The sequence below is a fragment of the Camelus bactrianus genome, chromosome 6 (assembly GCF_048773025.1).
Source record: "Camelus bactrianus isolate YW-2024 breed Bactrian camel chromosome 6, ASM4877302v1, whole genome shotgun sequence".
In the NCBI taxonomy this organism is placed as follows: Eukaryota; Metazoa; Chordata; class Mammalia; order Artiodactyla; family Camelidae; genus Camelus; species Camelus bactrianus.
This window is the reverse complement of record NC_133544.1, coordinates 89,079,408-89,099,194: the sequence shown is the minus strand read 5'-3', so window position 1 is coordinate 89,099,194 and position 19,787 is coordinate 89,079,408. Positions and strand designations below refer to the sequence as shown.

Here is a 19,787-nt window from a genome sequence, read left to right as displayed (position 1 = left end):
AGTCTGTGGCAGCCCTGGATTCCTTCATGTTGTTCTCTTCTATTAACTTAAAACCTAGTAACCTAGCTCCTGCTTCCAGGGGACCCTGTAGAGCACATTCAGAGAGCTGAGGGCTCTCCCAAACTTTTCCAAGTCCTGGCACACTTGGAAAATGATCATCTTTGTCTCGCCCGAGCCCCGGGGGACTGAGGAAGGACTGGGGGGTGCCACTATCTCAGCGTCCTTTTGATCATAAGCCAGCTCCTCGGCTAGAAAGCGCTGCTCTCACCTCAACCTCATCAGTCAATGAGCAAAACCAGCCAACACAGCCCTCCAGTACATCTCCCCATTGTGCTTAAGATGATCCAAAACAGAGGAAAAAAAAATAAACATATCAAACTCCCATCCTGAGGTTGCCTACAAGAGCCAACGCAGTACAGAGGGAACACACACACATATCAATTTACCCACCCTAACAAATCATAGCTCATTACCATGTGCCCAGAAGCTTGCACAGTCAGCTTTACATTTATCATCCCCCACTTCGGCAATGCAGCCCTCACATCTGGACAAGCCACTTGGCCGCTCAGGACCTCAGTCTCTGCATCAACACGATGGTCTAATTCATCCCCCAAACCTCTGTGAACTCCCATGGTGAGCAGATGTGGCGCTACAATGAGCATGATCAAGAGGAAGAGGTGAGGGGCCAGTGCCATCCCTCAGTAGCCCTGTGCCGATCCCTCATCCCCCATCCCACCAGCACCAGCGGAGATCAAGCACATGGAACAAGTTTTCAAACACTCAAGGAACAAAGAGGGACCTAGGGGAGTCATTTGCATCACAAACGAAATCTTTAATTTGAAAACTAAATCACAGAAAGAGTGGCTAAAGTGACAAGTTCCCCTGACACACTTTGTGAGTCAGGTTTACTTATGTACGACTACGTACAGTAAATTTCACCCTTTTCAAGTATATAGTTCTATCGATTTTGACAAACACGCAGTTCCTGCTGCAGTGTTAAAAATAGATTATCTCTAGCTTTTCAAGAATACGTTACATAAATTGACGTTAACATGAGGGCTCATATGGCCCAATGACACAAAATTAATTCTAGCTCCTCTTTCTAAAAATGAAGGTTCCCATTCTTCCAGAAGGAAGAACCTAGAACTGAAAATCTTGTCTCCGGGGATGGGGGTTTGGGGCAGGGATCAATTTGCAGAAACATCTGCAAGGCAAGAAGCAGAGTATTGGTCAATGCAACTGAACTAATGGGAGAGTCCCTCCTCTTGACCCTGCTCCCTCTCATATGAAAGCATTTACCAACTTTAAAAAAAAAAAATCCACACAGAGCCCAAACATATTCCTATCAAAGGTCATACTTAACCACTTGTGCAGTTGAAAACCACAAAGCTTCCCTGAATTAACTCCAAAAAACTCTAATAAATCTCACATTACTATCAATGCTCCAAAGAAATTTACCTGGACAAGGAACATAACTTTTGTTTAAAGACATATCTTAAAATGAATTGCATGAGCTTACGTACAAAAGGTTGGGGGCGGGGGATGATTACTCAAATAGAACTCTAACCATCTATTAAAAATACATCTGTGCTGCAGAACAAGGTCCTGGAACTTCAGGCTACAAACAGCATTACAAGCAGGAAAATGGAAACAAATGCCACTGTAAACAATCAATTCAACAATGTTTCTAACCTTACTCTGTGGCTGGCTTCTGGTAAACAAACAACTGATTTCCAAGTTCTAGCTCAGTGGCACTCAAACCTCATTATACCTAACAAACTTCTGGTTAAGAAAACTGCACCTTCTTGGACCCTACACAGACCTACCAAATCAGAGTATCTGGGGACTGGGCAGCATATTCCTGGGTAATTCTGCTAGTTCTGACCTACGGACCACCCTCTAGGAAACGCAGCCCTCCTAAGAGAACATGTGTTTTGTTATGTAATTACTAAAAATACAGTCAAGATGGTGAAATAACCTGGACATGTACCCTGAGTCTGAGTTATAATCTATAGGCTAATGGACAAGGATTAGAAAGATTTTCGTTCTTCAGAAAGATTGTCATCGCAGTATCAACAGATGAAATACACAGTGACAATCTCTCATCAGTGTTCAGCTGCCAGTTCTCAGGGTGGTACCCGGACCAGCAGCTCAGAATTTTTGAGTCCCACCTTAAAAAGACAATCTCTGGGAGTGGAGCCTAGGAATCCTTGTTTCAGAATTTTCTCTAGGCAATTCTTCTGCCCTGGGCACATGCCCCTAGTTCATGCAGATACATTTTACAATAATAAATACTTAATAATCACATTTTTTCCCTTGTCCTCTTGCCAGTTCTATTTTTGCTTTGATAAAGCATGCAATGTTCATTTGTTAACACGCTGTCTCAACGTATTGCCCGCCTGCTCCCCACTGTGATGCAAGGTGCATCTCTACAGCACAGAAAGTTCAAGCCAGATTTATTTTCCATTAGCTGAGGGACAATGAGCCCAGCCTGGCAGTCGAAGACCCTCCCCATTAGTATGGTGGCAGGGGTACCACTGTCTAAGAAGCTCTCGGGCTCAGAGCACCCCGAGTCCAGTGAACACCTTTCCATGACGGCTCCCATGCAAGCCAGACAACAGAAAACCAAATGGGAACTTGGTGGTATTGGTGGGATTCCCTTCCCAAAATATTAAGTCCACGGTAGCAAGCATTCATTCTCACATGTTGGGGTGCGTCAAAATATTCAGGGGAACAACAAAAATACAGATTCCTTGGTTGCAAACTCAGCTCTATTCCAGAAAGTCTCCTAAATCTGTATTTTTTAACGAGTCTCCCAGGAGATTCTTATGCGTATCAAGACTTGGGAAATCACCAGTGTTATGGAAGAAATCTATATTCCGGAGGAGAAGATCTGAGCCTGAATCAAACTTACCCAGTATTTAGTGTGAACACCTTGGTACACATCAATTTCCTCAAAGCAGAAATAATACCTGCCTGCCATGGCAAAAGATAAATGCAAGACCTTAGTGGAACACAAAGTCCCAAGTACCGGTCAGTGAAACTGGCAGGTGCAGAATTCCCCAACCATTACTGACTTAGCCCAAAGACAAGCATTCCACGTCAGATTCACATTCTGAGAAACAAGTCAGTTTGACAATCTGTGTCACGGCTTGAGCCATGTCCCCTCAAAAAAAAGATACATTGGAGTCCAAATTCCCCAGTTCCTGAGAATGTGACGTTATTTGGAAATAGGGTCTTCACAGAAGTAATCAAATTCAAATGAAAACATCAGGGGGGCCCTACCTCCCTTATCTCTTGTGACTGGTGTCCTTGTAAAAAGGCGAAGTCAGGACACAGAAACGGACACGCACACAGAAAAGATGGCTGTCTCCAAGCCGAGGAGAGAGGCCTGGGACAGATGCTTCCCACCACTCTCAGTAGCAACCAACTCTCACCAGCACCTTCATCTCGAGCTTGTAGCTTCCAGAGCAGAGACAACACACTCCTGCTGTTTAAGCCACCGGTCTATGGCTCGGTGACATGGCAGCCCAAACACAGTCCTTATGCAGGGTTCTGATTCAAGAGGGAAGTGCCCGCCTCCTGCTCCTTTTGTGAGGGACATTTGCACCTGATGTGCCTCAGATTCCACAAGGCTTGTCCCACTATCTCCATCATTAAACTGCATATACGCCACTTGTCAGGTCCATGAGAGAGCCAGCTCGGGGGGGACAGGGCATCACCACTGGCTCTGCCGTGCAGATCACACAATCAGAGCTCCGACGTACCCAGCAAGTTCACCAGCCAGAACCAGCAAGTGATTCTTCATTCCTATAAAACTCTGTAAACCGGCCCCCCAAGCCCCACACAGCCAATCACACTACCTTTTTCCTTCTGTCAGAGCAGCACCTGTGGCCAGCTTCTAGCTTCCAGCGGGTCCGAGAGCTGGTGAGCCACCCTCAGCACGCAGGCACCCAGAGACCCTCATCAAGAGGACCCACAAAGGCTCTCAGCAGACGGTTCTCAAACTGATTGCAGCTTTCATTCTCACCTAAGTAGTTCAAAATAGTTTGGGAAAATGCCCCCAAAGCAAATATAAAGCCCTTCCAACATGCATTAAAACTGCAACCCTACAGGGTCTTATTCAGTACCGGAGGAAGTGTGGGAGAGCGAGGAGCAGACTGGGCCACTAAGCTGGTTGTCCGGCAGCAGGAAGGAGCCAGGTCTATCCAGAGTGCAAAGCCAGCAAGCATCTTCCCTACTGGGCAACTGTCTCCAAGGCCCTGGCTGCTTCTGGCACCTACATGCTTTTCTTGGACAGCCTCTCTTAGGAGCCTCCTTAGCTAGGGAGCTATTAAAAAAAATGCAATGTCCACGTCCCACACTCAGAGATTCCAAATCAGTGAATCGGGCTGGGAACCAGCACAACCAACAAGTTGTGGGAGCTTCCCTGGTGATTCTGACATGTATCCAGAGCCTAAAACCACAACCATGAATTAGTCAGGGTCCACACAACATCCCAAGAAAAGGAGGGAGTGCCCGGGGTGGTCAGGAGAGTGGGACTCCAGGGCCAGCTTTACCAAGTGGCCCCAGTCAGTCTCATCCTTCTGCAACTGAGTTCTTTCTCTGTCAAAGGGAGAGGCTGACCTAGAACCTTTCAGGGTCACTTTATTAAAAACTAAGTACTGATAATAAAAATAAATTTCCCTCAAATCACCCTGCTCTTCTTCCAGGATGTGCCAGGCCCGACTGCTCCATGGCTGCACCTCAGGCTGCCCGAGGCTGACATCTTATCAGCAGGAAGAACTCCTTCAACCCCTCGGGGAGGGCCCAGGAGTGCCAGGTGCTGAGCCCAATGGAGAGCCCTTCAAGGAGAAAATTAAGCCTCTTAAAGTGCCCTCGATGTAATCTCTCAGACCCAGGAATAATCCACACTCCCCTTGGAAGATTTGCCATGCGTGACCTCAGGCCACATGCAGGAAATATCTTCACTTACATCAAACTAGGTCCTGGACACGGATGCCAAGTAGCTAAATGGGCTGTCTTGAAGGATGCAAACAGAAAGAGAAGAGAGGGGTCCTGATTTAAACACACCATGTTTGGAGCCGGTTGCCTGGGAGAACAGGGCAGAGGGAAGCAGAGAATACCCTATCCATCCAGGAATTCACTCAGATAGGACCTCCAACATCGTAGGAGGAAAAAGAGACAGTTCTCCACGTGGTCAAGTGGACTCTGGGGACGAATGATGCACCAAAACAATTCACCAGAGCACCGAGGTCAACGACAAACACTTAAGACGGGTGAACTTCCCATCTTCAACCAGCACCAGAAGTTACCAAGCAGAACGCTTAAGTGCCCCTCTTACAGAGATAAAAAAAAACAAGAGCCGTTTGTCTCTGTCGTGCTGTCCTCTGCAGGTGCCTTCAACCACTCAACAAGCATTTAACAAGGATGGCCTTCATTCTTCAGTACTTGAACTCCTAACTCTCAGCACATGACCTAAAATATCTGCCCCCAAGAGACACCACTTTTCCACCTCCACATTACTCTCTTCCTTTGCTCCAATCTGGGAAACACTGACTTTGCCTCCTAGAAGGCTAACTGTGTAATCAGCAAGTTTTCCTCCTCATCAATTACTCATTAAAAGTTGAGTATCAACCATGTGCCAGGCATTGTTCTGGACACTTGGGGACACAGTGCCAGGGATGGTTTCTCTCACGGAGCTTACACGCCACGAGACAGGCGATACACATGGATCACGTATGGAACATGGGCAGACCTCGTGTTACCACACTTTGCAGACGCTGCCATTTTCACGAATCAAATGTGTGAGGCAACTCTGCATCGAGCAAGTCTATCAGGACCACTTTGCCAACAGCATTTGCTCATTTCCTGTCTCTGCGTCACTCTGTGGTAGTTCTCACAATATTTTGAACTTTTTCAACTTTATTATATGTGTTACAGTGATCTGTGATCGGTGATCTTTGATGTTATAATTGTAATTGCTTTGCGGCACCATGAACTGCACCCATAAAAGATGACAGCTTTAATCAATAAATGTGTGTGTTCTGACTGCTCCATCAACCAGATGCCATTAAGAACATTTGTGATTCATGGGAAGAGGTCAGAATAACAACATGAACAGGAATTTGGAAGAAGCTGATTCCAACCCCCATGGATGACTATGAGGGGTTCAAGATTTCAAAGGAGGAAGTAACTGCAGATGTGGTGGAAACAGCAAGAGAATTAGAAGTGCAGCCTGCTGATGTGACTGAATTATTGCAATCTCATGATAAGACTTTCACAGATGAGGAGCTGCTTTTTATGCATGAGCGAAGAAAGTGGTTTCTTGAGATGCAATCTGTTCCTGGTGAAGATGCTGTGAAGATTGTTGAAATGACAACAAAGGATTTAGAATATGACATAACTCAGTTGATAAAGCAGTGGCAGAGTTTGAGAGAATAGACTCCGACTTTGAAAGAAGTTCTACTGTGGGTAAAATGCTATCAAACAGCACTGCATGCAAAAGAGTCACTGTTCATGAAAGGAAGAGTCAGTCAATGGGGCAAACTTCACTGCTGTCTTATTTTAAGATATGGCCACAACCACTCCAAACTTCAAGCAACCACCACCCTAACTGATCAGCAGCCACCAACATAGAAGCAAGACTCTTCATCAGCAAAAATATGAAGGCACAGAGGATAGTTAGCACTTTTTTGCACTAAAGTATTTTTAAATCAAGACAGGTACATTGTTTTCTGTAGATGCGATACTATTACACACTTAACAGGCTACAGTATAGCATAAGCAAAACTTTCATAGGCAGTGGGAAACCAAAAAATTCACGTGACTCACTTTTATTTCAGTAGTCACTTTATAGCGCTGGTCTGGAATGGAACCTACAATGTCTCCGAGGTGTGTCAGTATCAGGAAATGATAAATCACATGAAGGAAGAGGCTGAGAGTGGGGGCTCTCTCAGCGATGCCAGGGAGACCTCTAAGGAGGTGACACTGGAGCAGACTCCTAAGTGAAGTGTGAGAGAACAGCCCCCACTTTCAGAAGCCAGGAGGAGGAGGTCCTGCAGGAGAGCAGGAGGAGTTGGAGCAACCTGGGTGTAGGAGGAGAACCAGGTGGGGATTGTGGGGTAGAAGCCAGGTGAAGACAGTGTCACAAAGAGACCACATCAGCCAAGAGTCTGCAGGTGATGACAACTAAGAGCTGGCCACTAGGTTATCACTGGTACCTGACGAAGTGTGGTTTCAGTGAAGGGATGGGGCAAGAGCCACGCTGGGTTCAAGAAAGAATGAGAGGTGGGAAATGGAGCAGAATGGATGTCACTTCTTTTGGAAATATTTACAAGGGAGAACGGAGGACTTGGGAGAAAAGCTGACTAGGACAGAGGGTGGAGAGTGTTTTGTTGTTGCCACTTTTTCCCTTAAGATGGGAGATACTACAGCATGTTTCTCATGGGGATTTTCCATCGAGGGAGCAAACTGACAATGCTGATGGGAAGAGAGATACATGCAGGAGTGAGAGCCCTGGGTGCAACAGGGAACGGCCTGCGCTGCACATGTGGTTCCAGGGCTGTGTGGTTTTGGTGCAGATCGGCTAGCAGATTTAGCACGGGAAGATGATGAAACTAGTTACTAATTGCTTCCTTTTTCTCAGTGAAATATGTCAGGCCATCAGCTGAGAGTGGGGTGGGGCCAGAAACATAGTGGGCTCGGCAGTGCCAAGAGTCTGTCTTGAGGTTTGTGGTCATAAATCAAAAGCAAGACGATGCAGATGGCTGGTTTTCTCCAGCCATATTCATCAGCCCAAGGCAGGAGCATGGTGGACAGAGGGTGGGGTTTCCCAGGAAAGTGTGATGAAGGAGTAATTGGTCAAGAAAGCTGAGGGTGTATGCAAGCATCTACGCTGAGGAGGTAGAGGGGCCAAGCGAGGGATGGTGGACAATGAAGAAGCAGAAGGGTCACCAGGTCGAAATCCCTTGTCGGGTGAAGGCCAGGTGGAACTGGGTACTAACAGGAATAAGGTAAAAGAGAAAAAAGTTGTTTCAGTTGCGTGTGTTTATATTGGGTCATCTCGTAAGCTGTACTTTGCCTATGGATCAGGGTTTAAAAAATTCCCAGGACTCCAGGGCAGGGTTTCTCTACCATGGCACTGCTCACATTTTAGATCATATATTCTCTGTTGTGGGGCCTCTCCTGTGCATTGTAGGGGGTCTAGCAGCATCCCTGGCCTCTGCTCACTAGATGCCAGTAGCACCCATTCTTGCCTGCAAGTTGTGACAGACAAAAATCTCTCTGTATTGCCAAATATCCTCTGGGTGGCAAAACTGTTGAGAACCAGCAGCCTAGAGATAATCATGGGGGGGACGGCTGAAGTAGAGAGAAGAGACGATAACTAAAAGAGAGCTGGTCATATCCTATGATCCAGCAATCCCACTCCTGAGGATGTATCTGGAAGAAACTAATTCAAAAAGATAATAAGCACCCCAATGTTCACAGCGGCACTATTTGCAACAGCCAAGACATGGAAGCAACCCAAATGTCCATTGACAAATGACTGGCTAAAGAAGTTGTTTTATATATTTATACACACACACACACACACACACACACACACACACACACACACACACACACAGTGGAATACTACTCAGCAATAAAAAAATAATAAAATAATGCCATTTGCAGCAACATAGATAAATCAGGAGACTGTCATACTAAGTGAAGCCAGAAAGAGAAAGACAAATAACACATGATACTACTTATATGTGGAATCTAAAAAAAGGACACACATGAACTTATTTACCAAAGAGAAACAGACTCATGGACATAGAAAACAAACATGGTTACGGCAGTGGCAGTGGGGCGGCGGGGGGAGGCAGTGGGCAGGAATAAATTGGGAGTTCAAGATTTGCAAATACTAACTACTGTATATAAAACAGATAAACGGCAAGGCCCTACTGTGCAGCCCAGGGAACTATAATCGATACCTTGTAATATAATGAAAAATATGAAATGAAATATATATATGTCTAACTAAATCACTATGCTGTACACCAGAAATTAACACACTGTAAACCGACTATATGTCAATTAAAAAAAAAAAGTTGGTCAAAGGATAGAGTTGGTCAAAGGACTGAGTTGGGTGGACAATCTACATAGATGTTCAAGTCACCAAAAACGTTGGTGGGAGGAGACTGTGGGACAGATGTATGGAATCTCCAAAGAATGACGTGGTGTGACCCCGGACTGTAGATGAGTGTTCTCTACCCTGACAACGTATTAGAATTCCCTGGAGAACTTACCCACCAATGCCCAGGCCCCACTGAGACCAATTAAGTAGAATCCCCAGGTGATTCCCATGTGCAGCCAGGGTAGAGGACCCAGCAGAAGAGGCCCACCCTCCAAGGCCCAGCTTAAGTACGACTTCCTTCGGGAAAATTTCCCTCCCGTTTCACTTTTGTTCATCCACTCCACTAGGCACAACCAATCTTGCTTTGCTTGTAACTTACATGTGTAATCATTAGAAAAGAATAAAGGCACTAAAATTAAGTGGCTGAAAAGAGAACATGTTTTTATCTACTAAGGAATTTTAAATTTAGGGGATCCGCTAGTGCGGAGCCTCTCAGGGAACCTTCTCCTTGAGCTTCAGGTCAGCCACGCCTCTTGAGGGTCCCCGAGCACAGCCAAGCACTTATGTGTCACTGGTAAGCACTGTTAGAAATATGTCCCCTCTGGCAACACTGTAATAAACACTTGTTGAAATTAATGACTTGTATTTAATTTCATCCTGCCCCGCAAAATGCACCAATGATTAGATTACAACAATTTTAGTAACATTTAGCATCTGGTCACCATGTTCTTCACAATACCCTTCACATGTAGCCAACTTTTTATTAAAAAGAATCAATGACATCAAATCTTGAATATGTATATACGTAAAAACAAACAAACACCAGGAACCAGAGACTAACAGTCTTCCCTGCTTTCCCATGAGAATCCCTTAGAGAATATTTAAAGTACCCTGAACTCTCACTTTCACTGTTGATTAAACACAAACATCCATCTATGAAACACCTACAAAAGATACAGACAAGTTAAGTAATGTAACTCAAATATTTCTTTTTCCCAGCTTGGTGAACCTGATAAAATTAAATTAACTTGCCTTGATGGGCATTTTAACTTTCATCCATGGAAGGGCAGAGCATGGCTGGGCAAGAATACGAGATCTGTACAACAGAAGAAGCTGTTCCTGTACACCAGTGGTTCTCAAAGCGTGGTCCACGACCAGCAAGATCAACAAGATCAGCATCACCTGGGAACTTGTGCAAATTAAAAAATGCAAATTACCAGACCCCCACCCAAGACTTGCAGAATCCAAAACCGTAGATTTTAACAAGCCCTCCGGGTGATTCTGAGGCATTCTCACCTGGAAACCACTGAATCTAAGCCATGGTTTTCATATTATGCAGCGAAGCCCTGGCTTCCAGTGGGCTAAGATTCTGAGTCTCCCACCAGCATTCACAGGGTCATGTGGTATGTGAATGGAGATTCACAGTTTTAAAAATGTGAATGGAGATTCCACTGCTTGGAAACTGTAACGTTTGATTTTTTTTTTTTTTTTTTTTTTTTTTTTTTTGGTACCAAATGCCAAGAATTCAAATTCTATTAAGTTTCAACATCACATCACTGAGATGTGGTACCGGCAGAGCAATCAGCTGAACTAAAGAGAATGTGGAGAGAGTTCACCTAGGTTCAAACGCCAGCACCACCAATTAACAGCATCTCCCTGGGCCTCAGGAAAACCAAGTTTGACGAGATGCTGCTCCTTTCCAGGAAGACTCTTCAGTTGGCCAGAAAATCTCCCCTGCAAGGACCGCCACTGGTCTTCCCTCAGAGCTGGATCAGAGAAAGTCAAGGAAAAGGAGACCGTTTGCTAAGAGCTTTCACGACCTCTTCCTGTCACCACTCTCCTGGGAGACAGAGGCAAACAGCTTTTCCTGAAGCCATCACTTACGTTGAAGGAATTTACTTAAAGTTGGGAAATCTCAAGATTTTATAAGATAATTAACTGAAAGTTTCCAAAGACACAAGAGATTGCTACAGAAGGCATCAGAGAAAACATGATATTGCCCAGCTTTTGTTTCTAAAATGGTTCCAGATGAATTTCTTATTCATTAACCAAATAATATTATAAAGCATTTTCATATAGAAAAGCCTGCATGTTTGAGCAAGTAAACCATTCAAAGTGCACAGAGAGCAAGTTAATCACCCTTTTGCCCCACTGTCAGTTTTAAACAATATTAAATTTGCTTTGTCCTTCTACATCTTTCCCCAAGGTCATACACATAGGGTTTCTTCTTTTTTAAATCAGAAATAGGATCATATTACATACAATATTCTGCAACTCGCTTTCATTTACATTCAATATCTCACAGACATCCTTCACAAAACAATCCATAGTATCTGCACACTATTTTATTCATCCTACTGATGGACAATCACGTTGCTTCCAGTTTACTTTCTGTAATAATCCTTCAATAAACATCCTCACACACAGATCTCGACACGCTGATGTTTTTAATTCTCTAAGAAAGGGTTCCAAATATAAGACTGCTGGTTCATATGGCATGTATGTTCCAAAGGTTCACAGAAACAGTCTGCTTACCCTAAAGGCTGCACCAATTCATACTCCCACCAAGTGTCTGAGGGTTGCCCCCAACCTATCTAACAGAAGATAATACCAATCTTCAAAACATGGATTAAGTGGATGAACAGAAAACAAATCTCTTAGTTTTTTTAATTTGCATTTCCCCAACCAATATGTTGGTTGAGAATCTTTTCACATGTTTATGAGCATTTGGGTCTCTTCTCTTGAGACTTGCCTGTTCATATCCTTTGCGTATCTTTGATCCTGTGGTCCTTCAAGTACTATTTAATCTCACAGTAATCCCTTCCCCTGGAATCTACCAGATATGTTCAGCATAAAATAATATCACCCTCTAGGAACTCAGTGTGTGGGGTGGGGCCAGGGGAGGTCTTCAATGCATGAAGTACATGGTAAGCTCTCAAAAACAATCGCTGAATAAGTGAATAGCAGGCTTGGAGAATTTTGTTAAGAGTGCGGCTAGAAGAGTAGAAGGAAATACAGATATTCGTTACTTGTTCTGCATATTCAGACCAGCATCACTTTGGCTGAAATTAAATTGTTGGTTAAGGGAAAAACAAAACCACAGTCCTGGCGCTACTCTGACAATCTACTGTGAAATGGGTGGCAAAAGACCTCAGTCTTAATTCATAGCTCTGGGTGGTACATAAACAAAGGCTCTTAAAACCAAAGCATTTTTGGACTCAGCCTTATCCACCAGTTGTCATTCAAATGGCACCTGCCACTAAGCGACAGGTTGTTAGTTTGGTCAATGGACAAGGGAAGCCTACCTTAAACATTCTGTTCTTTTTTTTCTTTTCTTTCTTTTTTTTTTCTGACTCCATCTCCATCTGAGATTTGTTTGCCTTTCAAAATCTCCTGCTAATGGGGTGGGGGGGATGGGGGGTCCTGCAAGGGGAGTTTGACAGAGTTCAGATTCCTTAACTCTTTTAACTTTAGGCAAAACATCTGGTTATACCCAACATTTATCCCCATTATTTATAATAGTTCTGTTTTGCTATGTTTTAACTAGCCTCCTTATTAAATATAAAAGTAATAGGATTAAAAAGTTCTGGGGGAAAGTACTGTAATTAAAAAGGCACCAGTTGGGTATGTTAAGCTGTAATTCTGATCCTGCTTATTTAGTTTTCCTTCTTGTCTTTAATTTTTTTTTTTACCCAATAAAAGTAACTTTGAATTATTTAACTCTTTTTTAGTACTTCCTGCATTGGCTAAACACCACCTAAAATCTCCAAGAAAACATTATGACTCAAAAGTTCTGGAGCAGTTATGTCACAGATCACAAAGTTTTAGACACCGTCCCACGAGTCTGAGCACGCCACACACACACCTCAACACACACCACACAGCCTGGTAACTTGATAGGCAACTCTCCAAAACGAATAGGCATTTCCTAACCTCCTGAAGTTACAACATCTTCTTAATAGGAAAAAAAAAAAATGCAGGAACTTTGATCTAGCCATGAAGTTATAAAAAAAAAGAAGCAAGAGGCAACAAAACACAATTTATAACACTTTGTTTAGAGAGGCACAAATAAATAAATAAATATTAAGGTAGCAAACTTGCGAATGAAGATTGAAGCATTTGCAATAAAGCTCCTCTTTTCTAATTTTTTTTATTTCAGCTTTAAAAAAAAACTTCTCTTTTTAAATGTTTATTACATGTTTAGCACATCCAAGAAAAATGTGACAGACGTAGTTACAAAGTACAATCCTAAAATGAGTAAGTACATCTTTAGATGTATAAACTTTTTTTTTCTGAATATAATTGGTAAAAATTTAGATTATTCATCACCATCTTTAACTGCTCTTGGGAACAAATGATCTGCTAGGAGCCAGGGGTGGAGGATTGGGGGAAATCAGTGTAATTCTGAGATATAAAAGAAACTGGACTAGAAACAACACACACACACACACACACACACACACACACACACACATCCTCTTTCTAAACCTGACTTAAAAATACTTAAGAAACAGTGTTTGAAAAACCATGAACAAGTAGATTCAACAGTAGGTAAATTCAAGCCACATATACACAAGCCTATGCTTATAAAGAATATCCCCAATAACTCATTCATTCATCAGGGTCAAGTTAAAAATGCTCACTTTCCCTTTGGAGGTAGAAGCACAGCATCAGTGCCAAAAACAGAAACTAATAAAACTCTGTAGTATCTCCTTGATTACCTGAGTGGGTACAAAGGCAGAGAGAAACCTGTGACTCCTCCAGTCTGAGGAGCCCTGTGTTTCTGTTGATTCAAGGCACGACTTCTAAGACTGGGAACTTTACAAAAGGGATGGAGGATTTCAGCAACGGATTTGATTCTCTCCTAAATTAGTTACGCTAATTTTAGACAAATGTATCTTGGGCTCTGGGTGTTCTCCACAATTCTAGGGCTTAGTGAAAAACAATTAGCATTCCTGCAGGTATCCCTCCTCCCTCAAGGCCATTTGTCTGCTCACATCCACCGCCCCTCCAGGATTTTCGCAGATAACCCAAATCAGCCAACAAGAAAGATAAAACCTAGGAAACTCAATGGCTGACCGTCTCACTGGAAGCATTTAATGAAGTGAACAGACACAAAAGCAGCCTAATTCCTGACATCACGGGGCACATCTCCGAGATGAAAGCCTCCCCTCTTCCCCTACATCCCCTCTGTGATCCCTTGTAGCCTCTCCAATGATGAAGCCCCAAAGTGCTGACATGACCTCAATCCCATGGCATCGTCTCAGTAAAATGCCAAGGAGAAAGGCTGACACGTTCCTGCCAGCGAACTGTAGGTCAACAGACACGCCCTTCGCCTGCCCCTTCACAAAGCAGAGATCACAGTCTATTTCGAAAGTAAATAGTCCCCACCGCTCCACTCCTGAGGACTCGCCAACTCCAAGCTCTGGAAAAAGGACTGCGGGCAACGTGACGAATGCCACAACTCAGCACCCCTAGGGACTATGAGAAGCCATAGTAAGCAATACTCAGAGCACCAGACTGCTTGTAAGTTATGTATATTTGGGGATCCAAGTTTCCAGAACATCATCCCTACTCTCCTGTCTTTAACTGCATCTTGGACAACGCCAACACAGCTCATCCCTCTCATCTTCTGGAAATAACCAGAGGTTAGTTTTCACCACTGGGATTCTGAATCAACTTCCTTTCCCCAAGTCACCCAGGCTCTTTACGGGCAGCAAAAATCCAAGTTTCCCCACGCGTCACCCGAAGCCCCAACTTCTGGAAACGCCCCCCTTACCTCGCCTCCACGAGCTGGCATCGCTGCGACAGCCGAGCACGCAGCCGCGGGCGCTGCTGCTGTCGCCGCCGCAGCCAGGGAGACGAGAGGAGGCTCGGGCTGGTCTTCGGCCCCGGGGCCACCGCGAGCCAGGCCGTCCGCCCTGAGGCGATAACCTGGGCGCCTCCTCTCCGTGGGGAGTGAGCCCCGGTGGGCTGCCAGGCGCCCACGCGGACCCAGGCGCCGGGAAAACGCTCCGCACCCGCGCCGGGCCGGAGGATGCGGCCGAGCGCACGGCTTCCGCGGAGCGCCCGGGCGGCCGCGGCGGCGGGAGAGGGGCGTGTTCCTCGTGCCTCCGAGCCCGACAGGGGAAGGAGGCGAGCCGAGCGCGCAGTCCCTGACGGCGGCTCTCGGCCCTCCACCCCGGCGGGCCGGCCTGGCGACGCGCTGCAGCCCGTGCGCCCTTGCGGGGACAGGCGCCGTGCGCGCCCTGCGGGGCCGCCTCCGTGCCGGCCTGGGCGCGCAAACTTTCCGGGGGAAAGCCGCACCAGCCTCTCCTGCGGGGGCGCCGCGCTCTCCCCGGGGCCCACCAACTGTTCGCCCCCTCCCCTCCGCAGGCAGGACCCACTGAAAATATGGCGCCCTCAAACGTCGCTCCTCTGTCCCCTCAAGGAATCCCGAAATTCCAGTCTCTAGAACCCCATGCTCCCGGTGGGCGCGAAATTTCAGCTCGTGGGGCCGAAGAAGGAGAGGGCGCCCCTCGTCCAGCGGCACTGAATCCCAACCCTGCTCTCGCTCTCAGCCCGGCGCTGCCCCGGTCCCTCAGCGGCCAGCAGTTTGCTGGTGGTGAGACTGCCAAGTAAAGGAGAGTCGTAGAATCGGCAGGTCGGAGAGTCCGGAACTGGGAAAGGCGCTCCGCACTGGCCGGCTGTCTTTGCTCGGAGCCTCGGCCGGAGACTTGTTTGCAAAGTGGCGCTGGAGTCGGGGCGACCAGTGCTGGAATGAAGCCGCTCCGCCCGCGCCAACTCTCCTGGCGCAGGGGCCCGGCTGGGGCCGAGGGGACACTCCATGCAGGCGGGGCCGCTTTTCAAAGCCCAGTTACCGGAAACCCAGCGGGAGCCCCGGAGGGGACCCTCTGCCCACGACTAAGAATCCGCTCTCAGGCGCCGGCTGCGAGGCTGTTCGCAAACGGCGGCGCCCGGGTCCAGTGCAGTAAAACATACATGTGCAATAGACAGGTGCAGTAATTTTATTTTATTTTTATTTTCCTGCAAAAAGCTCTCCTAGAACATCAAATCTGGGAGCTTTTCGGGGTTTTCTCTGCATTGGCATCACTCACGAAATGCAAAAGGAAGGGAAAAGCCACCCACATTTTCCTTCTGTAGAGGGAAGGGAAAAGACGAGAAATTCATGCAACGTGCATGCAGCTGGAGGAAGAGGAAAACCCGAGTGAGCCGTGCGCCTTACCGGGGGATGCATTTACTGTCTCATTGCAGACCGCCTGCCCCGGAGTGCAGCCGGCGTCCCCCCGCGCGCCCGGCGACCGCTCCGCTCCCGCAGCCGCCTCAGCCGCTGCCGCCGCCGCTGGCTCCAGGCGCGGAACAAGAGCCGAGGGCGAGCGCGAGCGCACGGCCCTGGAGCGCCGGGAGGGCAGGAAGCGCGTCATCACTCGGGGACGGCGCGGCCCCGCGCGGCTCCGGTCCGGCCGCGGCGCAGCGCGGCACCGGGGCTGGGCCGGCCCAGGCTCCCGCTGGCCCCTCGTGGGTCTCCAGCCCGACGTCCGGTGCTGGGAAGGCCCGCGAGGCAAGGCGACGCGCCAGCTGAGCTGTCGCACGTCTCCGATTCCGCTGTGTGAGGGCGGGGGAGGGGATGCGGCGTCTTGGGGAATGGGGCCCTTGGGGTCGCAGAGCGCTTCCCCCGACCACTAGCCAGCCGCAGGAGGAACCGAGGTTCGGTTCGGACGGGAGGACCCTGGTGGGCTGTCGGCAGGAACCCGAAGCGAGATTATCCCTCTCTGCACGTGTTGTATACGCCGACATCGAAACTCGGCTGGTCTGAGGTCACTTAGGGATTTAGAGAACGGCTTCAGGGATGAGGGGACGTACTCTGTTAAATTCTTAAGAAAAAAAAAAAATTCTCCTGCCTACTGTGGTCTTAAATAAAGTCAATTATATGTCTCTCAAATCTACACACTCATTAGGAAATGTAGATTGCCATGAAACAATTTGAAGTTTATTAAGGAAGCCAAGAGACACATCACAAAACATTGCGTACCATGTGATCCCAGTTTTTAAATACTGTTACGTGGAAAGAGAAAAGACTGGACACATAAACACTAAGATGCTAAATAGGTCTCAGTGACTGATGGAATTGTGGATGATTTTTTTCTGCTTAGTTCTAGTTTCTGATTTCTCTGTAAGGGACACGTTACTTTTGTAACTCAAAAAAAAAAAAAAAACCAATTGTAAATCAGAAAAAATCAGGCATTTTTTTCATCCCAAAATAAAATGACCAAAATTAACCCCTTTTCCCAAGAAATACATAGCAAACCTCTTTAGTTACTCAAAAATGAAACTACTGCAACTTTTCAGTGTTTCTCAGAACTTGAAACTTTTGTCCCTATGAACTGGAGGTTATATAAATTGAAACTATCTTGAAGAAGCCCATTGGGACATTGGGATAAGACTGGACACTCTGTAAGAACAATAGCATGTTCTTGTCTGGGTTGATGAACTTGATTTTATTATGACCGCAGAGGTCTTTATAACATTGGCGTACAGAATTGTAACTTATTGTAGAGAATTAACTTTATAAATCAAAAAGCACAGTCAGAGAACCAATTAACTGGCAACTTGAGAAAGTCCTAAAAGTTGCAAGGCACAGACTGTTTCTGATTGCACAGGAAGAATGTTTCTGTTCACCACACCTTTTTAGACATTCACTAGTCTAACAATAACCTCAGGGGATGGTTAAAAAGTAAATGTTTATTGATTTCTGTAAGAGATTGGTAATAAGCTCATTAAATTAATGCCACCTAAATTGTCCCTTGGTTTACTGACAAAGAGCAACCATATTTTTATAGCTTAAATGACAGGTTTATGTCAGAAGCTATTCGAGACGAAGAGAAAAATTGATTGCAAATAAAGTCTTTCCTTTCCGCTTAGTCCTCAGTTCACAAGGCCCAATGGCTTCCTGTCAAGCATCTCAAAATCAGGGGTGTTTTCCCCAACCTGGATTTCAAGATTTTCCATCACTTAATTCCCCCTTCTCAAAGGATCCCATGCTCTTCCACTACCTGCCAATGAGATGGCATTTAGTATTAGAAGGTACACTCCACAAGAGCAAGGATTTTATCTGAACCTCTGTGCCTAAAAGAGGGCCTGGCACATAGAAGTTGCACAATGAATACTTATTCATTAAAATGCATATTTATTCACTGTCTACTTGGCTAGTTCCTGAGATACCTGAAAAGTCATCTCTCCTGTGACACTGTCAATGTAATCCTGGGACACTAACATGTTGTAGAGTTTATAGCCTTGGTTTAGTTCTGGAATTTTACACTTTTCTAAATAGCAGTTAAGTCTGAGACATTCAGAGCAGTGAGGTGCAGGTGTCCGAAGACTTGTGCCTTATTTATGCAATTAATACTATTTGTGGCTTTCTGAGATCAATCATACACTTTTCCCTTATAAGAACGTCAATCCTAGAATTCTTTGCTTTTAGTCCTAGCTTCTAAATAACTGACTTTGGACAATTCACCTATTTTTATCGTGTCTCAGTTTCTCTAACCTCTCTTAGGACCTCAAGGCCATTTACTATTTCTTTAGAAAGACCAACTCTAACCATTCTATTGCCTAGTGGTATATTTTTTCAACAACCTCCTCAGTAGAGGTAAAATTGATTTTACCAGTAACCTACAGTAATTGCCCTGAAACAGGCTTCTCTAGACCTTAAAAGATAGTTATTTCTAAATTTAGAGTCAGCTATTAGTAGTGTCTCTCTTTACTAGTCACAGTGATCATAATTCATTGTAGACCAGCAAAACATCTGACCCAATTAAGTTCACATTCTTAGGTTTTTATCTCCATCCAGCAGAAGAAAACATGGTGGCAGTGTATCTTAGGGTATCTGGGGCCTGCAATAAAACTCATTCCATTAAGTAATTTACCAAGCCTTCATACTGTCCCAGTTCCTGCCAAGCAGATCACTAAGGACTGGAAAGATAAACATTGTGTGTGAATAAAAACTGCAGTATTGGGGAAAATAAAAAGAGAACATCTTAGTCACCTATAAATGTATCTGGAATGCAAACCCATTCTTACCACAAGCTAGAGCTATAAAGACCAAGCCAGACTTGCTTGGTGCTAAGGAGCCAAATGCTAAGAAATTGCTCTACTCCACCCATTGCACTGTTAGCCCTAATCTGCTGACTTTCTGTCTACACATGTACATACCTGAGCCAACCCAACTGTGCCCATATTGAAGAGCAAAAAGAAATTCCACCAAGTATTTTGTTCTACTTTTGTTTATAAGATCATATTTTGTGCTGTATGTTCTGGGGCTTCCTTGGTAAAATACACAACAGTTCATGATATTTTTCCGCCTTTCCAAATTGTTTTATCCACTCCTGGGAGCAAGGCGGAAGTGGGAACCACATTTTCTGGAAACTGCCTGTTACTCAGAACCAGAGATGAAAACAAGATACTTGGGCTTCTATTCTCATTTGACATTTCTAGATTTATAGAAATCTCTCCATCTCCTTTCTAATTATAAGTTCTAGGAGAAAATATTACCTAATAATTATAGGGAGAATATTATCTGAGTTTCAGCACAGCGTACAATTAATAAGTTACTTTCATTTTATTTGAAAGGCAGATATTTGACATTTTGCAAGAATTAATATAG

General features: G+C 45.3%; 1 protein-coding gene across 7 annotated transcripts in view; it reads right to left on the bottom strand.

The window, feature by feature from the left end:
• Nucleotides 1-16,546, bottom strand: part of TLN2 (talin 2) — a 395,955-nt gene extending 379,409 nt beyond the window's left edge. For 3 of the 7 annotated variants that reach the window (XM_074366233.1, XM_074366231.1, XM_074366236.1), the window contains exon 1: nt 16,350-16,545. The gene's annotated coding sequence lies outside the window, so the exon portion shown is untranslated. Of the gene's footprint in view, nt 1-14,903; nt 15,504-16,349 lie in introns of those variants that run through there. The other 4 variants (XM_074366234.1, XM_074366232.1, XM_074366237.1 and 1 more) reach the window with 2 other exon arrangements.
• Between the last annotated feature and the right edge of the window lie 3,241 nt (nt 16,547-19,787).